Consider the following 9,161-nt stretch of genomic DNA (forward strand, 5'->3'; position numbering starts at 1 on the left):
TTCCTTCCTTCCTTCCTTCCTTCCTTCCTTCCTTCCTTCCTTCCTTCTTTCCTTCCTTCCTTTCTTCCATTAAAGGACTCTAGTAACAATGACCTTTGGTAATGTGTTTCCATATTTTAGTGATTAAAACCAGAAGGATACCCAGAGTCAGTTAGGATTTTTTTTCTTCTTCAGAAAAGTGCCACATAACACACCCAAGGCCAATGACCTGAAATGTACTATCACTTGATGGTTCGTGAGATGGATGCAGTCCCATAGGGGAATGACAGAGATCCTGCATAACCAGTGTGAAATCTTCGGAAATTCCTATGAAGTGAGTAGGGAGGAGGTCTCTTCAGTTAGCCACCTAATAACTTCTTATTTTAATCAACTAGGTTCTAGTCTTCTACACTGCTAAAAGGTAGAAAGTGCTGTGAGAGCCTACTAAATTCAGCACCCCATACATTTGGTGCTATTGGACAATACTATGATCACCCCCTAGCTATGGTTCTGCATTCTGTCGCAGTTCTATGGAGACAGAGCTGTTCTTAAGTACTACCCTTTTCAATCAGATTTTCAGAACTCTTATAGGACCACTGAAATCATTTATACCAGAGGTCCTTCTCTTTTTTGGGCCATAGAACCCTTTGGAAATATGGTAAAGTCCATGGACGTCTCCTCAGACAAAATATTAAATATATAAAATAAAATACACAGTATTAGAAAAGAAACCAAATATGCTGAAATCCAGTTATCTATTTTTTTTTGAAGTTCACAGACTCCATGTTAAGTATCCCTGATGCCAATCTAACACCTTAAGGTTTACTATTAGGGAAATCAACATCCAAAGAGATTGTTACTTAAGTTGCACAAATTTCCAGATCATAAATGATTAACAAGCTCTGAGTACAATTTTCCAACCATGATATATGAATAGGGTATAGTGTTATGATCCTGCCTTTACTGGTGGAGTGACAGTTTCCTATTATTTATTGTATGTTGAAGTATTCTTCTATATGAATCTAAGTTATAGGTAATACTACCACGACCTCCCTCCCTTCTCCTCCCCCATCTCATCCCCATTGATTTTCAAAAAGAAAAATAAGTAAGGAAGGAAAGGTCCTTATCATCTCCTGTGGGTAAAACTGGACTTCTCAGAGATCAGTTTAAGAGAGGAATGTAGTTAGCGACTAGCAAACAAAACTATGCGACAATACTAGCAAGCCATGTCTGTGGAGGTATTGGTGGAAGGAAAGCATGGGGTCACAGTCTTAGACTCATTGTATTTCATGGGGTATACACAAGATTGAAAGCTCCAAGTATGAATGCTTCCTTTACTCTATCATGAGATACAGCTATATGCTATGCTATATACTGTTTCTATATGTTAAGTTGATAATTCTCATTTTAAAAAATTGTAAATCCTGCTAGAGCTCCCCCATACTGGCTACCTAGGGTATCAATAATGTTTCCTCCACCTTGGTTTAGTAAAAGAAAATTTTTCTGTCATGTATTATAACAAAATGTAAATATGTGATGGTATATATGTGTATATACACATATTATCTATATGTACGTATAACTATACATATGTATTTAAATATATTGCTTTGCATAAATTTACTGCTAAAAACTATGGCTCTAAAACACAGTAACTTCAGTAATAATTGTTAACGTGTTGTATTCACTTCAGTTTGTCCTAATATATCACTTTCTATTGGAAAGATTAAGGATTTTCTTATAAAGATTTGTGTAAAGTTCAGTAGCCCATTTTGTATAAAAATGTAAAACAGTGTGCTGGAAGGATACCTACATTTGTTAAAATGTCCACTCTTCAGATAACACAACACATAATTTCTTTTGGGGTGGCTACGTGGCACAGCAGATAAGAGTGCCAAGTCTGGGGTCAGGAAGAGTCATGTTCCTGAGTTCAAATCTGGCCTCAAATACGTACTAGCTGTGTGACCCTGGGCAAGTCACTTCACACTGTTTACCTGCATTTCCTCATTTATAAAATTAGCTGCAGAAGGACATGGAAAAGCACTTCAGTATCTTTGCCAAGAAAACCCCAAATAGGATCACAAAGAGTTAGGCATGACTGAACAAAACCTTCCTTACACTAACAATATATTGTATGACTGTTGAAAAAAAAATAAAGCTACAAGGAACATTAGAAATTTTTCAACTCAACTCCACTCCCTCATTTCACCAATTAGGGAATTGAGGCTCAAAGACAGAAAGCAAGTTAAGAGTATAGGATCATAAATCCAGAGCTGAAAAATCATAGAGTTCATCTAAAATCTCTTGATTTTTAAATGTAGAAATGGAGGTCCACAGAGAATGAGAGATTATAAGTGACTTGCTCAAGTTCCCAAAGGTAATAACTGGTAGAGAGTTGGGATTTGAACTCAGGTCCTTCAACTCCATATTCAACATTCTTTCCACTGATTGATTTTGCCTCCCACAAATGGTAAAGCTGAGATTCTGGACTTAAACACAGGTGTTCTTTCTATTATACCTCTTTAAAATCCCAGTATGGTAAACTAATGTGCTTAGCTCAGTTTTCTCATGAATATTTACTACATAAAACAAATTCAACTAGATGCTTCATCACTGCAAAAGACTGATTTCTTCTTTGGCTAAAACCCAAGGACAAACTGCTGAAAACAGCAGAGGAAAGCCTCATGCCTATGAAGGCTGTTCCTCAGATTTCCCCAAATCTGTGAAAGGAGGCCAGAGTAACATGCAAAGTGAATCAGAGATATTTTGGATAATTTCCTTACATACATTTTTCAAGAAAAAGGAGGAAATAGGAGCAAGGCTTGAATGAGAAGTCAAATCAACAAGCATTTACTAAAACTTCACTACCTGCTAGGCATTGTAATCAGTGCCAAGTATAGAAATATAGCAAAAGAAATACAATCTCTGCTCACAAAGATCTTATATTTTAATGGGAGCTGAAGACCTAAATAACTATTCATTGTTTTGTGCTTTGCTTAACAAACTTTTTTCTGCCACAAAAGTTTTGATGAAATAACAAAGAAGTAATGAAAGGAAGAAAGCTATACAGGTAAGACATTATGGGGTTTTACTTTTAAGAAATCAAGTTTTATATAAATGATATATACAAATACAAGGTTTGAGATTTTACCAAACATTTTCTAAGCAATTTAGAATTTTCTTATGCTTGATGTAAACAATATTTGATCCATGAATTTCCAAGTAACACCTTGTAATGGGAATGTAAATTTTAAAGATCTTCCCTGCCCCTAGGATAAAGTGCACCAGAAGCCTGGGGAGGGAGGCTTGTTTTTCAGTAGATACTTTTTGATTGGCCAGTGGGTCAATAAGGTTGTTACATTCTCTGAGCCAGGAGAAGGCTATATAAGCCCTGATGTGTAGCTTTGTTTTGGGACTCACTTTGAGAAGTGTTCTGTGATTTGATCTGAATTCTGGGAAGCCGTTGTTGAGAGTCCCCCGGCTTTGAAAAACCCAGAATGTGGAAACCCAGATGTTGACTGGGTATGGATGTAATGGTTGGACAGTTTGGAAATCTGTTTACTTGATGTTTCTGTCTTGATAATTATGCCTGTATACTTTGAGGTTCAGGGTGCTGACCTTTTCTCCTGAACAAGGTAAACGATATATGTCTGACTGATTAAAGTAAGCTTGGTAACCCATTTTGAGTTGCTTTCCTTTAACAAAGCAGATCCAAGAACCTGTGGTAGCTGCAAACCCTGAGGACGCTTGGGGTGCTTGCTGCTACAAAATGGCGTCACGAACAGGATCTGCAGAGTAAAAGGAAAGTATGGGGGCTGGGATAATCGTTTGTTTCCCAGTTGTGGTAGCTGTGACTCTGTGGAGCCATGGACCAGGAGAGAAGAGTGGCCTTCATGCAGACTTCGCTGAGCTGAGAGCGGGAATGGTGAGCTGCCTGCATCGGGACCTGGGCAGAAGCCAGGAGCAGCTGCCGCTTGCGGGAGGAGAAGGAGCCCAGGAGTTCAGAGTTCAGCCACAGGAAAAGATAAGAACTGAGCAGCAAAGCAGGGGCACTGAATGTGTTTCCTGGCTGCATCCCACAGTTTGGGACCCAGGGGGAGGATGGACTTGTGACTATGGTGGGTGGGATGAAGTGCCTTGGATCCCCAGGGACCCCACCTTGTTGGTTTTGTTGCCCAGCCCCCTCTCTGTGCTTGGAAGCAGAGGCTGGAGCTGTGTGAGGGGAAGGACACTCCCCTCCCCCCAGAACTTTATTTGAACTCTTGTTCTGAATTGAAGTGATAATGCTATGTACTTTGTGTTTGTTTAAGGCCCAGTGGCCACTTTGGTAACTTTAGTTCTGTACTTTGAAAATGTGACCTAAGAAATGTTCAGTGCTAATTCAAAAGTAAATTGTCTATGCTATGGGCATGAAAGATCTTGGGGCCGAATGTAATAGGAATGTAAATTTTAAAGATCTTCCCTGCCCCTAGGCTAAAGTGCACCAGAAGCCTGGGGAGGGAGGCTTGTTTTTCAGTAGATACTTTTTGATTGGCCAGTGGGTCAATAAGGTTGTTACATTCTCTGAGCCAGGAGAAGGCTATATAAGCCCTGATGTGTAGCTTTGTTTTGGGACTCACTTTGAGACGTGTTCTGTGATTTGATCTGAATTCTGGGAAGCCATTGTTGAGAGTCCCCCGGCTTTGAAAAACCCAGAATATGGAAACCCAGATGTTGACTGGGTATGGATGTAATGGTTGGACAGTTTGGAAATCTGTTTACTTGATGTTTCTGTCTTGATAATTATGTCTGTATACTTTGAGGTTCAGGGTGCTGACCTTTTCTCCTGAACAAGGTAAACGATATATGTCTGACTGATTAAAGTAAGCTTGGTAACCCATTTTGAGTTGCTTTCCTTTAACAAAGCAGATCCAAGAACCTGTGGTAGCTGCAAACCCTGAGGACGCTTGGGGTGCTTGCTGCTACACATCTCTGAAAGGATAAATCAATCTGGAATATGGTTTAATAATAAAAAGGCAATGATCTAGAATCAGAGATACCTGGATTTCAGCACGGACTCTGTGATGAGCTGTGATAGGATCCACAGTGACTCAGTAGCAGTCAAGATCTCTCACTGCTAACTCATTGTCCTTTCCATTATTCCACCTACCCTTTACTGCCTCAGTTTTCTGGATATAGTAAGGCCTATTTCAGCCCACAGGGTTGTTGGAAGGATAAAAAGATATAATAAAGGCAAAAAGCATTTTATGGTTTTTCAAATCACAAAAGAAAGCAAACTTACAATATTATGGTTTAAAGTAGCTGACGGGGTATCTTTAAATGTTTCCTCCCCGGTTCCCACCCAAATCTTTAATATTTAGCTTAAAAGTCTTCTAGTATTATTTGACACTAAGGAATATGCTGTCTAGATTTAAATTGTGGGAGTCGGTGTTAATATTAGCTTTTGACTGAAATAACTTTCCTTTAAAAATATTTTGCTGATTTTTTTTATCACTGTAATTTCCAAAGCCTCTCTCCAGACCCCCCTTGTAACAAAAACATGCCTTCTAATCAAAGTAAACTAACAAGGTTTCGAATCACTTATCTAGAAAAAATATATATTTTTTAATTGTAACACTAATACATCGTTGGTGGAGTTGTGAACTGATCCAACCAGTCTGGAGTACAATTTGGAAGTATGCACAAAGAGCTACAAAGCTGTGTGTACCCTTTGATCCAGTATTACTGCTATTAGGTCTGAATTCCAAAGAAAAAGGGAAAAGGCCTCACATGCACAAAAAATATTTATAGCAGTTCTTTTTGTGGTGGAGAAGAAGTGGAAACTGAGAGGATGCCCATCAACTTGGGAATGTCGAGACAAGTTGTGGTATATGAATGTAATGGGATATTATTGTCCTATAAGAAATGGTGAGTAGGAAGATTTCAGAAAAACCTAGAAAGACTTACTACATGAACTGATGCTGAGTGAAGTGAGCAGAACCAGAACCTTGTACAGAGTAGCAACAACATTGTATGATGATCAACTACCGTGTTTCCCCGATAATAAGACCTATCCTGAAAATAAGCCCTCCCCTTACTGTGTAAGATTCCTCTAAAATAAGCCCTCCCCCGAAAATAAGCCCTATTGAGATTGCTACTGTAGTGAAGGTGATCCCCTGCGCTACACGCTACATTACGGTACCCTCTGTATGCACCATCCCCCCCCGGGTGAAACACACGCTGCACTCCGAGCTGCATCCAATCAGAGCTGCAGCAGTGAGTGCGTCATCCTGTTCTTCCCCAGTGATTTGCTTATTGAATAAAGGTACTTTTTTTGTTCACATTTACCTGTTTATTAAAATTTCTGTCAATGTTCATTAAAATAAGCCCTCCCCTGAAAATAAGCCCTCTGGTGTTTTTCTGTCCAAAAAAATAATAAGACAGTGTCTTATTATCGGGGAAACATGGTATGATCGAGTTAGCTTTTCTCAACAATATAATGATCCAAGACAATTCCAAAACTCATGATGGCAAATGCTATCCACATCCAGACAAAGAACTGTGGGGTATGAATGCAGATTATAGCAGACCATTTTAACTTTTTTCTTTCTTATAATTTTCCCTTTTTCTTCCAATTCTTCTTTTACAACATGAGTAATGTGGAAATATGTTTAATATGACAGAACATGTATGACCTATATCAGATTATTTTCCATATTGGGGAAGGGGAAGGAAGGGAAGGAGGGAAAAAATTAGAACTCAAAAATGAATGTTGAAAACTTGAAATGTTGTAAAGATAAAATACCTTTACAAGTATTTGGAAATATACTATCAAGTGCATGACTAAAAAAAGAAAAAAGTATATTTCATCATGAGTCTTTTAAAATAAAGACTGGCACTAGATTACTGAAATAAAGACTGGCACTATATTACTCTATCATTTGCTTTTTGTCTTATTTTCTTTTACGGCATTTTGGCTATTTTATATATTATTTTCTGGGTTCTGTTTCTGTCATTCTAAATCACTACCTACAAGTTTTCCAAAGTTTAAGAGAATTCTTGAAATGTCATAAAGTAAAATGAATACTCTATTCATAATGGTATAAGGGGGGGGAGATAAAGCAACAGAGCTCAAGTCTCTTCTTTGTAATAAGTTAAATACAGAGGCCACTAATACACTAATTACTGAAATTCTGCTGTAACTATTCAGAATAGGAACAAACCCACTATCAGAATAAGATACAACTTGAGTATAGGGGTTGGGGTGAAAAAATCTGCCTTGCAAGTGTATTCAACTGTTGTTATACACCTGAGAGGAAAGCAGTTTGATAACCTCACAGATTATGAAATGAGGACACAGATTAAGTCACTTAGATTGCCAGATATCATACTTAATTAGCGGTTATGTTGGGAACAGAACCAAAAAGCCTCAGCATCCTGTTGGCAGAGCAGTCACAAAGAACACCTGCTCTCTAGAAAGAGTCCTATTGGCAAAGGGATAACAATCCCAAGGTAGCTTTTATTAGATGTCTAAAATTCCAACCCTCCTTTGAAAAAGCCATGTTCGTAACATGTGAAATTGATGTTCATGCCTACAAGAAAGCACCTTGTGGGTGGGTTGGTGCATGGGGAGAAGAACTTCCAAAATGTTCCTAAAATGCTCTGTGTCCAAATAGAAATATAAGATGTTGAGTATTTTTGAAGCATAATGCAATTCTATCAGAATGGCTTACAAAATACAGATGCGTGTAGCATCATGAAAAGGGAGTTGTAAGGGAATATATTTTCATGGGAAGAGGAGCAGAAGGGAATTTCTAAGTGGGTTCTGGTGCCATGGATCATAGTTACTGGCACTAGGGTTATCAGAGCATCTCAGAGACCTCATAAAAATAAAGTGAAGGGGTAGTTAGATGGCAAAGTGAATAAAGCGCCAGCCCTGGAGTTGGGAGGAACTGAGTTCGGTTCCGACCTCAGACACTTAACACCCGCACAAAAACAAAAAAATAAACTAGCCATGTAACCTTGGGCAAGTTACTTAACCCCAATTGCCCTCCAAAAAGCAAAAAGAAGAGGAAGTGAAAATGAGACCAGGAAGGGAGAAAGGACATTATAGAAAACCCAAGGGAACAGGACAAGGTGCCAAGGATAAGGTGAAATTTGTCAGGCACTGAAAAGTTCCTTAATAAGTAAGAGATGCTGAATGATGTTGCTCTGGATGGACTGTTTTACACTAGTAAACTTGAGGTAAGTGGACTCAATTACATGGCAGGCATGTGCTATGGGAGGTATCACACCAGACTTGAAGGCAGGAAGGCTTGGATCCAACTCCTGCAAGTCACTTAGTTTTGGTGAGCATCAGTTTGCCCATCTGCAAAATTCAGTGTTAACAGCATCTCTCTCATTGGATCATTGGGAGAATCCAATGAGATAATTGATATTTTAAAAAGTGTTTTGCAAACTTTAAATTGTTATATAGGACAATCTATTAAGTAATGTAACTATACCTCTATCATATGTAGTTTGTGTTATAGCATCCTTCACACTACAGTAAAAATTAAATCTGTAATAACACTGTCTATATGTTGCTGTAATGCAGGGGTTCCCAAACTTACTTTCCCTACTATCCCCTTTAAAAAGAAGTAGTGTCAGGGCAGCTCCGTAATGCAGGGAATAGAGTGCCAGCCCTGGAGTCAGGAGGACCTGAGTTCAAATCCAGCCTCTGACTCTTAACACTTAGTAGCTATGTGACCTTGGGCAAGTCATTTAACTGCAATTGCCCTGCCCCTCTTCAAAAAAAAAATTGTGCCCCCTGGAAATCTATTTTCTTTAACCCTTTAATGGTTTTTAAAAAATTTCTGTGATTTCAAAAATATATGTAAAATATTTTTTAAATGATGTATCCTAAATTTAATAATTAGTTGTAAATTTCTGAGGTTTTTCCTGTATTGAAATTTTGATGACCCAATATTGTGTCATGTAACTGTGTAGTATCAAATTGTAAAGAAGTCATTACATGCACATATTCCTGCCAATGCATGCTGGATTTCCCAACAATGTGCAATGGCACTGATCTGCTAACACTTGCTTGTTAAGACCTGTCAGCAGACTTGAACACTGGTTATAACTTACATTTTGTGTGTTTATTTGGAAAATAATGTAATCTCTGTTACACAACAGACAAAACACGTACAAATGGTTTTTCA

This window comes from Petaurus breviceps, unplaced genomic scaffold (genome assembly GCF_028583685.1).
Source record: "Petaurus breviceps papuanus isolate PSGF00001 unplaced genomic scaffold, PetGlider_PUasm1.0 118, whole genome shotgun sequence".
NCBI classification, from domain to species: domain Eukaryota; kingdom Metazoa; phylum Chordata; class Mammalia; order Diprotodontia; family Petauridae; genus Petaurus; species Petaurus breviceps.